The sequence below is a fragment of the Macaca fascicularis genome, chromosome 6 (genome assembly GCF_037993035.2).
Source record: "Macaca fascicularis isolate 582-1 chromosome 6, T2T-MFA8v1.1".
Lineage (NCBI taxonomy): Eukaryota > Metazoa > Chordata > Mammalia > Primates > Cercopithecidae > Macaca > Macaca fascicularis.
In genome coordinates this window covers 144,500,605-144,513,207 of record NC_088380.1, presented here as the reverse complement: position 1 = coordinate 144,513,207, position 12,603 = coordinate 144,500,605, and the positions used below count along the sequence as shown (strand labels likewise).

The following is a 12,603-nucleotide window of genomic DNA, read 5'->3' as shown; positions in this document are numbered from 1 at the left end:
TACTCGATTTTCAGAGTATTAGAAGTAGAACATTTCTGTTTTACAGGTTATCCATCCAGTTGTTAAAAGAAAAATTTACCTGACCAGGTGTGGTGGTGCACACCTGTAGACCCTTGTACTTGAGAGGCCGAGGTGAGAGGATGAACCCAGGAGTTTGAGGCTAGCCTGGGCAATATAGTAAGACGTCTCTAAAAGAAAGAAAAAAATTTTAAAAAGCCTTCTTAAATTTAACAGAGTTTAATTGAGCAAAGAATGATACACAAATTGGGCACCCTTCCCAACCTAGAATATGTTCAGAGGGACTTCAGGTTTGCCATGTGGTTGGATAATAATTATGAACAGAAAAAGGAAAGTGACATACAGAAAATAGAAGTGAGGTACAGAAACAAACTGGATTGGTTACAGCTCAGCATTTGCCTTATCTGAACATGATTTGACAGTTGCCCACCTTTGACTAAAACTCTGTGATTGGTGTAAGAGTAGGTTACAGTCTCTTTACACATCCAGTTAGGTTACAGTTTACTAGGTATGAGAAACTTTTGGGCCGAATTTAAAATACGGAAGCAGCTTTAGGCTAAACTAAATTTGACACAGTGAAGAGGCTGCTTTTATATCTGAAAATCGTTTTCAGTTACTTAGTGTTAATAGATCTATATTTAGGTCTTGACTAGAAATATATTGTACCAAGAACTTATTTCCATCACATCAGTGTTACGAAGGTGCATACATTAAGTGAAGACTATATTTTCATCAATGAAGTCATTCCTTTTTTTTTTTTTTTTTTTTTGAGACAGAGTCTTGCTCTGTCGCTCAAGCTGGAATGCAATGGCATGTGATCTTGGCTCACTGCAACCTCCGCCTCCCGAATTCAAGTGATTCTCCTGCCTCAGCCTCCCAAGTAGCTGGGATTACTGGCACCCATCTTCACGCCCAGCTGATTTTTGTATTTTTAGTAGAGACAGGGTTTCGCCATGTTGGCCAGGTTTGTTTTGAACCCCTGACCTCAGATGATTCGCCCACCTCAGCTTCTCAGAATGCTGGGATTACAGGCATGAGCCCACTGTACCTGGTTTTTTTGTTTGTTTGTTTGTTTTTAAATAGAGATGGAGTCTCCTGGGCTCAAATGATCCTCCTACTTGAGCCTCTCAAGGTGTTGGGATTACAGACAAGAGCCACCATAGCAGGCTAATGAATATATTCTTATGAAAGAACTTTCCTTTGTTTATAAAGTGTTTTGTAACATGGCTAGGAGTGGAGGAGGGGGTTACTTGATTAAGAAAAGGGAAGTATGGTATGTGTATATGAACCTGACCACAGTCGGTGTTCGCCAAGCCGTAGAAAGGTTAGGGGTTTCTATAAGAGAGGCAGTAGGTTAATATGTGAGTAGCCAACTTTGATTCAAAATGGAAATAATAAAGGGTATTTGGAATGTAATGTAATAAAGGCTGTTTTTTTTTTTTTGTTTGTTTGTTTGTCTGTTTGCTTGTTTTCTTTATTTTGTGGGACGGAGTCTTGCTCTGTTGCCCAGGCTGGAGTGCAGTGGTGCGATCTCAGCTCACTGCAAGCTCCGCCTCCTGGGTTCACGCCATTCTCCTGCCTCAGCCTCCCCAGTAGCTGGGACTACAGGTGCCCGCCACCACCACGCCTGGCTAATTTTTTGTATTTTTAGTAGAGACGGGTTTCACCGTGTTAGCCAGGATGGTCTCAATCTCCTGACCTCGTGATCTGCCCACCTCAGCCTCCCGAAGTGCTGGGATTACAGGCGTGAGCCACCGTGCCTGGCCTAATAAAGGCTATTTTAATGTACCAACTCATTTCACACATTACACTAAATAGATAGTAGTATTGAATTTACAAGAATTGTCAGCTGGGCGTAGTGGCTCACACCTGTAATCCCAGCACTTAGGGAGGCTGATACAGGTGGATCGCTTAAGTTCAAGACTGAGTTCCAGACCAGCCTGGGCCACATGGTGAAACTCTGTCTCCATAAAAACCACAAAAATTAGCCAGGCATGGTGGTGCACGCTTGTAGTCCCAGCTACTTGGGAGGCTGAGGTGGGAGGATCTTGACCCTGGGAAATCGAGATTGTGGTGAAGCCGGGGCTGCGGCGAAGCCGAGATTGTGCCACTGCACTCCTGCCTGGGCGATGGAGTGAGATCCTGCCAGAAAAAAACAACAACAAACAAAGAGAATAACTTATTGTCAGATTATTAATCAGATATTTATTTAGCTCCTAAGTGCCAGAAATACATTGAGGAGCAAAACCCAAGTAGTCATGTGGCTAATGGTTGCATAACAGTAAATTTAGTAAAAGTCATTGAACACTTGAATCTGGTGAATTTTAGTGTGTAAATTATACATTAATAAACCTATTTTTTAAAAAAAGCCCACTGGTGGACTTGTAGTGAGCTTATACTCTGTTGGTAGAAACAGCCATTAAACAAACACGAAATGAATATGCAATAAAACTTGTGGTAGGCAAGGCTCACAGTGGCTCACACCTATAATCCCAGCACTTTGGGAGGCCAAGGGTGGAGGATCACTTGAGCTTAGGAGTTTGAGGCCAGCCTGAGCAACATAGGGACACTCTCTTTACAAAAAAAAAAAAGGCCAGACATGGTGTCATGCTCCTGTAGTCCCAGCTACTCAGGGGGCTGAGGCAGGAGGATTGCTTGAGCCCAGGAGTTTGAGGCTGCAGTGAGCTATGGTCGTGCCATTATATTCCAGCCTGGGGGACAGAGTGAGACCCTGTCTCAAAAAACAAAACAAAAAACTTGTGATGAATATTTTGGAGCCAAGGAATGCTACAGCCTAGATAAATTAATAGGTGAGACCATTAAATTGAGTGGGTTGAAGAAAGCCTCTCCAGGGCTGGGACTTGAGCTGATTATGGGAAGGAGGAAGCTTGGGAGAGTGTTTCAGGTCAGTGAACTAGCAAGTATAAAAGACCTAGGTTGAGGAAAATGTGGTACACTGACAAGATAATGACATTTACTAGATTTCTACTAGAGAAGGAAATATTGCAAGTCTTTTATGCCTCCGCCTCCCAAAGTGCTCGGATTACAGACGTGAGCCTCCGCACCCGGCCCATGCCTGGCTAATTTTTGTATTTTTTGTAAAGATGGGGTTTCACCATGTTGACCAGGCTGGTCTCGAATTCCTGACCTCAGGTGATCCGCCTACGTTGGCCTCTCAAAGTGCTGGGATTATAGGCGTAAGCCACTGCGCCCGGCCTAATTTTGTATTTTTAGTAGAAATGGGGTTTCACCATGTTGGCCAGGCTGGTCTTGAACTCCTGCCCTTTGGCGATCTGCCCACCTCAGCCTCCCAAAGTGTTGGGATTATAGGTGTGAGCCACAGCACTTGGCCGTTTTTTGCATATTTTATGGTTAAAGTTCACAATCTAGTGGGGAAGATATAGAAACAAAGTTTAACCACTGCTTTTTTGTTCATGTACCAGCTTCCCTTATTTATTTATTTTTTCCAGTTTTTATACAAGTCTGTGCAAAAAAAAAAAAGTTTTAATCTCAGGAGACCTATTTGGCTAGACCAAATTGTAGAATTACTCATAATACCCCTTACCTGAAAAAAATGAAGTGTATTGTAGTTTTGTATTAACGAGCTATGAAAAATGATAAGCTAGTCTTCTTACTCCTATCAGTCTGGTAGGCCTTGCCTGTGTATGTTTTCTGTGGAGAAAAGGTGAAAGGTTACTAGAGTGGAGGAGTCTTGAAGAATCAAAATTTGTCAAAACTAAGATGATATGCACACACAACTGACTAGAACATGCATTATCTAATACATATATTTTATTTATTTGAGATGGAGTCTTGCTCTGTCACCCAGCCTGGAGTGCAGTGATGCAATCTCGGCTCACTGAAGCCTCCACCTTCTGGATTCAAGGGATTCTCTTCCCTCAGCCTCCTGAGTAGCTGGGACTACAGGTGTGTACCACCACACCCGGTTAATTTTTTTGTGTTTTTAATAGAGACGGGTTTCAACAGGCTGGTCTCGAACTTCTGACCTCAAATGATCAACCTGCCTTGGCCTCCCAAAGTGCTGAGGTTACAGGTGTGAGCCACTGCGCCGGACCTTTTTTAGATATTTTATATCATCTAAGTTATAGTGTTTTTTAGAAAGGGTCCATCATTGTGCTGATACTTTGGGGAGGCGCTGATTTAGTGAATAGTCACTTTGACTTAATAGAAAATCATGCAAATTAGTGGACTAGTGACTTTGGAGTGCCAGGGAGACCATGAGGTATCTGTGTTTAGACAGTTGAAGAAACTTCCCCAAGGATTACCTCTTGAAATAGCTGCCAGTAGTCATTTCTAGAGTTGTATATGGTTCACACATCAGCATTTAAAAAACAGAGAAGAGTGGTAGAGGAATGTTTAATCCTACTTAGGAAGGTATGAGGAAAGGTGACACTTTAAATGCTTGTCTCCTGAGTAAAGAATTAGCTTGTGGGCCGGGCGCAGTGGCTCATGCCTGTAATCCCAGCACTTTGGGAGGCCGAGGCGGCCGGATCACGAAGTCAAAAGATGGAGACCATCCTGGCCAACATGGTGAAATTAGCCGGGCGTGGGTGGCGGGCACCTGTAGTCCCAGCTACTCTGGAGGCTGAGGCAGGAGAATCACTTGAACCCGGGAGGTGGAGGTTGCAGTGAGCCGAGATTGCACTACTGCAGTCCACTTCAGCTTGGTGACAGAGTAAGACTCTGTCCCTGCCCCCCCCCCAAAAAAAAGAAGCTTGTAATGAGCTAGAGCAAGATGGCTGCCAACAGGTTCCCTTTCCCAAATGCACTCCAAAGTCACTGGCCCACTAATCTGCATGATTTTCTATTAAGTCAAAGTGAGTATCTGCTAAATTAGCTCTTCCTCAAGGATCAGCCAATGATGGACCCTTTCTAAAAAACTCTAGTGTAGATGATTTATTTATGCAGGGGGAATGTTGATTAGATTTTAGAATAAGGAGATCAGTTAGAAAGATAGATGAGAGGATTTAGTCACAAGTGATTTTTATCCGTTTATGGGACTTTGTTACTTTTGTTCTGATTTGAATAGCTTGACATCATGATTGGAGGTTATAAGATAATTGACTGTGTCCATGAAACCCTTTTGAGAGTTTCTCAAAATTAGCCAAGCTGTTTACCAATAGATTATCTCCAGGAGTAACCACTTTTTATCTGAATACTTTGAATAAGAGAGGAATAATGAGCCATCTATGGGTGAAATGTGTTAGGTATAGTGATTGTAACCTGTGAAATATATGTGCTATATCTAGTACCACAATTTGACAACTGTAGTCCTACAAAATATGCTTGATTCCATTTTCCTTGTACTTTTGTGGAATCACCATGGAGGATTGTTCCTTCAAGTAATATGTTAAAGTGCACATAGATGAACAGATTCTTAGGAATAGGTATATTAATATTTCCCACATTATTGCAAGAAATAGGTTATACTCTTTTTTTGGTTTTATTTTTTAAGGCAGTGAAATTCCCACCCTTTTGAGCAATAGAGCCCTCTTTAATTTAAAAACTTTCTAGTCCTGAATTCTGTGTTAGTTATACTTTGTATCTGATAAATTACTTAATGGCAAAGTGACTATGAACTTAATAACAGATTTAATTGATTTGGTATTTTCCTGATTGTGTTAGTCCATTCTCCCACTGCTATAAAGAACTGCCAGAATAAAGAAAAGAGGTTTAATTGTTTCACAGTTCTGCATGGTTGGGTAGGCCCCAGGAAACTTATAATCATAGTGAAAGGGGAAACAGGCAAATACTGTCTGCTGTTATTATCTATAGTATTGATATTGGTGCTCTACCCCTTTTTAAAGGTCCCCACTACTGATTTTAGTAGATATTTAAAGTGTAAAGATTCTGTGCTGTTAAGAAAGGTATGTTTCATTTGTCAAAAATCAGTTGATTGTAGATGCTGTTTTGGTTAATATAGCTCTGTAGTATATTTGGAAGTTGGCTAGTGTGATGCCTCCAGCTCTGTTCATTTTCTTCAGGATTGTTTGTGTTAATCAGGGTTTTTATGTTTTTGTACAAAATTTAGGGTTGTTTTTTCTGTTTCTTTGAAGAATGTTGTTGGAATTTTGATGGGGAGTGCATTGACTCTGTAGACCACTTTGGTTTGTATGGATATTTCAACAATATTAAATTTTTCAGCCCATGGGGTGAAAAAGGGGTATGTTTGCTGGTATTATGTATGTGTATATTTGCATATGTAAATGAAATTGAATGGAATGCAAAAGTACCTTGAGTCCCTGTGGAACTTAGGTTGATAGCTGGTGTATGAAGGTACGCTTGCTTGAATGTTACCCAACTTTGTTGATAATTGGTGTTTAATTGCATGGTTTCTGGGCCAGGAGTAGTGGCTCATGCCTGTAATCCCAGTGATTTAGGAGGCTGAGATGGGAGGTTTGCTTGAGCCCAGGAGTTTGAGGCTGCACTGAGCCATGATTGGGCTACTGTACTCCAGCCTGGGCAACAGGGTGAGACCTCGACTCAAAGAAAATATATATGTATATATATGTGTATATATATAGAGCTTTGTAATCACCGTTATCTCATGGTGAGGTATATGATGTAAAATTCAATGTCATTTCCTATTCCTCGTCAACAACACCATGCTAGGCAACTGTCACTTGTATTTAAAATAATTTTGCTGTTTGGGGCTGGGAGTGGTGGCTCATGCCTGTAATGCCGAGGTGTGCAGATCACCTGAGGTCAGGAATTCGATACCAGCCTGGCCAACATGGCGAAACCCCATCTCTACCAAAAAATACAAAAAAATTAGCTGTGCATGGTGTCACGTGCCTATAATCTCTGCTACTCAGGAGGCTGAGGCATGAGAATTGCTTGAGCCCAGGAGACAAAGGTTGCAGTGAGCTGAGATCGTGTCGCTGCACTCCATCCTGGGTGACAGAGTAAGACTCTATCTCAAAAGAAACAAAAAACCGGCCGGGCGCGGTGGCTCAAGCCTGTAATCCCAGCACTTTGGGAGGCCGAGACGGGCGGATCACGAGGTCAGGAGATCGAGACCATCCTGGCTAACACGGTGAAACCCCATCTCTACTAAAAAAATACAAAAAACGAGCCGGGCGAAGTGGCGAGCGCCTGTGGTCCCAGCTACTCTGGAGGCTGAGGCAGGAGAATGGTGTAAACCCGGGAGGCGGAGCTTGCAGTGAGCTGAGATCCCGCCACTGCACTCCAGCCTGGTCGACAGAGCCAGACTCAGTCTCAAAAAAAAAAAAAAAAAAAAGAAAAAACCAAAAAACCCTCTCTCTCTCCTTTCTCTCTCTCTCTGTATATATATATGTGTGTATGTGTGTGTGTGTGTGTGTGTGTGTGTGTGTGTGTGTGTATAATTTTGCTGTTTGGATTTATAACAGTATGCTTTTGGAAATACTTGGTTATTTTTCAAGTCCACACATTGTATTCTCTTGTGTCAGTCCTTTTATTGAACTGCTTTCTTTGCATTTTATTGATTCTATCTGCTAGGACATTTTATTAGAGTTCTTTGGGATATTTTCGTATGATGCCTGCTGCTGTTTTCCTTTTTCTTTTTTAGAATGTAATATTGTAGTTTAGGTGTTGCATTCATTTTCTAGGACTTTCATGACAAATTACTACAAACTAGGTGGCTCTAAAATAATAGGAAGTTTTCTCTCACAGTTCAGGAGGGTAGAAGCCCAAAACGAAGTGTCCACAGGGCAGATTCTAGGGGAGAATCTTTCTTTGCCTCTTCCAGCTTCTGGTGATTCCTGGCATTTCTTGGCTTCTGGCAGCATAACTCCAGTTTCTCCCTGTCTTCACATGCTCTTCTTTCTCTCTGTGTGTCTCTGTGTATCTTGTCCTCTTCTTATAAGGACACGAGTCATTGGATTTAGGGCCTGCCCTAAATCTAGGATGATTTCCTCTTGAGATCCTTAACTAATTATACCTGCAAAGACCTTATTTCCAGATAAAGTCACATTATGAGGTTCTGGGTGGACATGAGGTTTGCAGGAAACACTATTCAACCCACCACAGATGTGAAGGGAGTGTTTACATGATTTAAGCTCTGAAAGGGGGTAGGAAACAGGACTAAATAATGTCAACTACTTTGCAGTTTGCAGAAATGTTACCTTGGGCCACTCTCCAGTCTGAGAGTTCTTAGCAGTGTGCTCTAGATACAAGTCCCAAGTGAAAGATTAGCTGCTGGGGCTTAGACCATAGGCCTGCCCTCTGGAAGTACCTGTTCGCAAGCTAAAAATAAGTGATGACCTAAAATGTATGTAAGACTATAAGGCCAGGCATGGTGGATCATGCCTGTAATCCCGGGACCTTGGGAGGCTGAGGTGGGTAGATTGCCTGAGCCCAGGAGTTCAAGACCAGCCTGGGCAATGTGGTGAAACCTCATTTTTACAAAAATTATAAAAATTAGCTGGGTGTGGTGGCCCATGCCTGTAGTCCTAGCTACTCGAGGCTGAGGTAGGAGGATCACGTAGGCCCGGGAGGTTGAGGCTGCAGTGAGCTGTGATCACGCCACTGCACTCCAGCCTGTCTCAAAAAAAAGAAAAAAGACTGTGGCCAGTTTGAGCACCAGATTATGACATTCTATCATACTATAAATTGTGATAATTTACGTGGAAAGATAGTATAGTGATTAAGAACTCAAGAACTTTGAGAATCACATTCTCTGGTTTCATATTCTGCCTCTGACCCTTATTATTTGGGTGGACTGTGAGTAAATTGGTGAGCCTCTGCAATGTCTAAGGGTTAAAGAATACCTTAATACATGTAAAGTTCATGAAACTGCCTGGCATATAATAACTGCTCATTTAATGTTTGTTGCTGCTATATCCATCATCATCCTCAGGAGAGGGAGAAGCTAGTTGTCAGAAAGATTGATGCCTTCGATTGTTTTCCTACTGTTGAGGGTAAATTTTTACTGATGAATTCATAGATTCCTACCTAGCCTCAACTTAGGAAAATGTGCTTTCAGGTTGTCCAGTTAGAGGTTGGGGGTAGTAGAGGACATGAGATGAGATAACAGGCTCCTGACTGGGAGCAGTGGCTTAATGCCTGTAATCCCAGCAAGGTGGGAGAGATTCCTTGAGGCCAGGAGTTTGAGACCAGCATGGGAAACAGAAGACTTCCTCTCTACTAAAAATACAGCTGGGCGTGGTGGTGTGTGCCTGTAGGCCCAGCAATTTGGGAGATTGAGGCAGGAGATTGCTTGGGTCCAGGAGTTTGAGGCTGCAGTGAGCCATAATTGCACCACTGCACTCCAGCCTGGGTGACAGAGTGAGACCCTGTCTCAAAAAAAAAAAAAAAAAAAAAAAAAAAGAAGAAAGAAAATAGGTTCTTGGTTTCATTAACAAGGCATTCTAAACACTGAGTAGCCATTTTAGTGATGTATAGAACTTGCTCCCTGACAGACTTTTGTAGTGAGTTTTCATCCCCCTTTATGTCATGAGGGTATCAGCTTGACTTTTAATGTAAGTCTGTTAAATACCTTATCTCTGAAGTTAACTTTGAAGTTGTTTTCAAATGGATAGATAGGTAGATTAACTACATGTTTTAGCAAGCATTTCAGGATGTTTTGCAAGTAATTATCCACTAAAAGATTTGTTGTGGGAATATGGTTTTCCTTACCTTTAGTTTTTAATGTTCCTCCTGGAGGTGTATGTTACTAATAACACTTCTTTGAAAACCACACTGATTGATATTACTCTTCTGCTTACCTGAAGTTTCTTGGTCAGAGTCCTGCAGTGTAGTTTACTGAGCTTATTAAAAGATTTGTTAATAGATGACTAGAATTCACAGAGGATAATAATACCATTAGAATTCACAGAGGATGATGAGATTAAGTATTAAACACTTTACCAAACAAGTTCCCCTCTCTCTCCCTAGTCTAATTGCTGGTCTTTTAGCATTATGCAAAGAAGAGAGAGGAGACTAGTTCTCTTGTTATCTCAGTTAAACTTAACAGCTGTACAGGTATTATTCTTTTTTTTTTTTTTTGAAACAGGGTCTCACTTTGTTGCCCAGGCTGGAGTGCAGTGGTGCAAACACAGGCCATTGCAGCCTCCACCTCCTGGCAGAAGTGATCCTCCCACCTCAACCTTCCAAGTAGCTGGGACTACAGGCAATACTATACCTGGCTAATATCTAAATTTTTTTTGTAGAGATGGGGTCTCACTGTATTGCCCAGGCTGGTCTCAGACTCCTGGGCTCAAGTGATCTTCCCACCTTGGCCTTTCAAAGTGCTGGGATTATAGCCATGAGCCAATGCACCTGGCCTGTACAGGCAGTTTCTTATTTTATATAAAGAAACCTAGGCTCAGAGACATGGAAGTTGTTCACCATCATGTATCTACAAAATGATGGAGTTAGTATTTGAATCTAAACCTTTCTGGGTCTGTTCTTTTTGCTCTTTTCCAACATATGCTATTGCTTCTCTAAATTAGGGAACTCAGACAACCACTATGTTGTATACAAAAAAGGAAGAAAGTACTTAAGTATAATAGCAAGCTTAAATCATATCTTTGATTCTTTGATCTTTTGAAAATACTTCCATGTTTAGTTCTCAGTATGTGAGGAAATGAGTAAGGAATGGGATGGGGTAGGGTGTCTGCACATAATTGAGGAAAATGGATTATTTGAATGGTGTAGTCCTTGAAGATGTGTCCTGTCACATCCTCCTTTGCAATTCGTTTATTTATTTATCTTCAGCAGAAAGATTCTTCTCCAGTTTTCCATCATCATCTGTAACCTTTGCAAGGTATTGCCTTTAGGTTACAAATACATTTTTCAGACAGAAGAATAACTTTCAATATAGGTAATGTCTTAAGAGGACTTTACTGCTGCTTCTATTAATAGTCTCTTCTGACAGTTAAAGATGTGGGAAATTGAAGTAATTGTTTTTATCTTGTAGATTAACTGCTGAAGTACTGATCGAGTTCTGCATTTCTTCAATGAGGAACTACAGGCTGATCTTCTGCCATAATCTCAAACAGCCATAAATGACAAAAGAATGCTTGCTCAGTGAGGGTAGCTGGTGCAGAAGCCATTTTTTAAACTTAGGTATTTAAGTCCTGAAAGGTAAGTTTTCAAAATGATAACTGTCTCCTGCTCTATAAATCCATAGAGGTTTTGAAACTTGCCCCTGTGGCTGCTATTTGATTTAACGTGAGGTTTTATAGTTCTTAGCTGGCACCAGATACGTCGAAGAATGGATGTTGCTTGTTTGAGACTATGTAAATGTATGGTATTTTGCTATCTTAAGTTAATTTTTTCTTTTCTTTTAAGTTGGCTGCATTGTTTCCTAGTCATGTTGTGACATTCTTGATCCAGTGGGTATACACTTGATCCAGTGGACCTTATTTTTGTAAACTTATGAATTTTAGTAGACTTATCTTTGTGATTTGCTATCTTTCTCTTGCAGTGTGAAAGAAATTGTTTTTCTGGGGTGATGGAAAAAAGACCAGCTGGTGTCATGTTGTTCATTATCAACCTTTGAGTTTTTCTTTCTTTTACAAATACTCTTTTCCTACATAAAGTAATAAATGTGTAATGTGTTTATTTTAGAAAATAAATTTTTCTTGGGATTACTTGTTCTCTTATGTGTCAGATACTGGAAATGGCCATCTGAGACATTGTTTTCTCCCACTTCTTTACTGATCACAATTCCTACAAAATTAGGACAAATAACTGTTTCTTCTGAACTAGATGGTTCTGAAACTTTTTATTATGGATAATTATGAAATAACACTATTAAGTCCAGGTGCGACGATGTGTGCCTATAATCCCAGTGCTTTGGGAGGCTGAGGTGGGCAGATCACCTAAGGTCAGCAGTTCAAGACCAGCCCGGCCAACATGGTGAAACTTGTCTCTACTAAAAATGCAAAATTAGCCGGGCGTGGTGGCGCACACCTGTAATCCCAGCTACATGGGAGGCTGACAGGAGAATTGCCTGAACCCAGGAGGTGGAGGTTGCAGTGAGTTGAGATTGCACTATTGCATTCCAACCTGGGCAAAAAGAGTGAAACTCCGTGTCAAAAAATGAAATAACAGTGTTGATAAGAGGACATCTCTTATTGAAAGTTGATGTTGAGAAATGAAAAATTTCTTTTTTACAAAAATGTATTACAGGCTGGGCGCCTGTAATCCCAGCACTTTGGGAGGCCGAGACGGGCAGATCACGAGATCAGGAGATGGAGACCATCCTGGCTAACACGGTGAAACCCTGTCTCTACTACAAATACAAAAAAATTAGCCAGGTGTGGTGGCAGACGCCTGTAGTCCCAGTTACTCTGGAGGCTGAGGCAGGAGAATGGCATGAACCCAGGAGGTGGAGCTTGCAGTGAGTCGAGATCAGGCCACTGTACTCCAGCCTGGGCAATAGAGTGAGACTCCACTCCATCTCAAAAAATATATATATATATATTACAGCTGCTCTATCATGTAGAAATAAGAACTCATTAATCTTGTTCTTATTAGCCCATCATTTATAAAAAGTGGTTATTAGATCATCACTTTCTAAAAAGGATTCTCTCCCGTTTGGACTTATGAATTGAGGGGTTAGATGAGCTTTATATG

At 41.2% G+C, this 12,603-nt stretch overlaps 1 protein-coding gene across 21 annotated transcripts in view; it reads left to right on the top strand.

Annotated features, from left to right (window-relative positions):
• The window catches only part of FAM13B (family with sequence similarity 13 member B), a 96,828-nt gene that overhangs the window by 8,605 nt on the left and 75,620 nt on the right, over positions 1-12,603 (top strand). For all 21 annotated transcript variants that reach the window (XM_073994298.1, XM_073994292.1, XM_073994291.1 and 18 more), the window contains exon 2: positions 10,940-11,106. The gene's annotated coding sequence lies outside the window, so the exon portion shown is untranslated. The remainder of the gene's footprint in view (positions 1-10,939; positions 11,107-12,603) is intronic.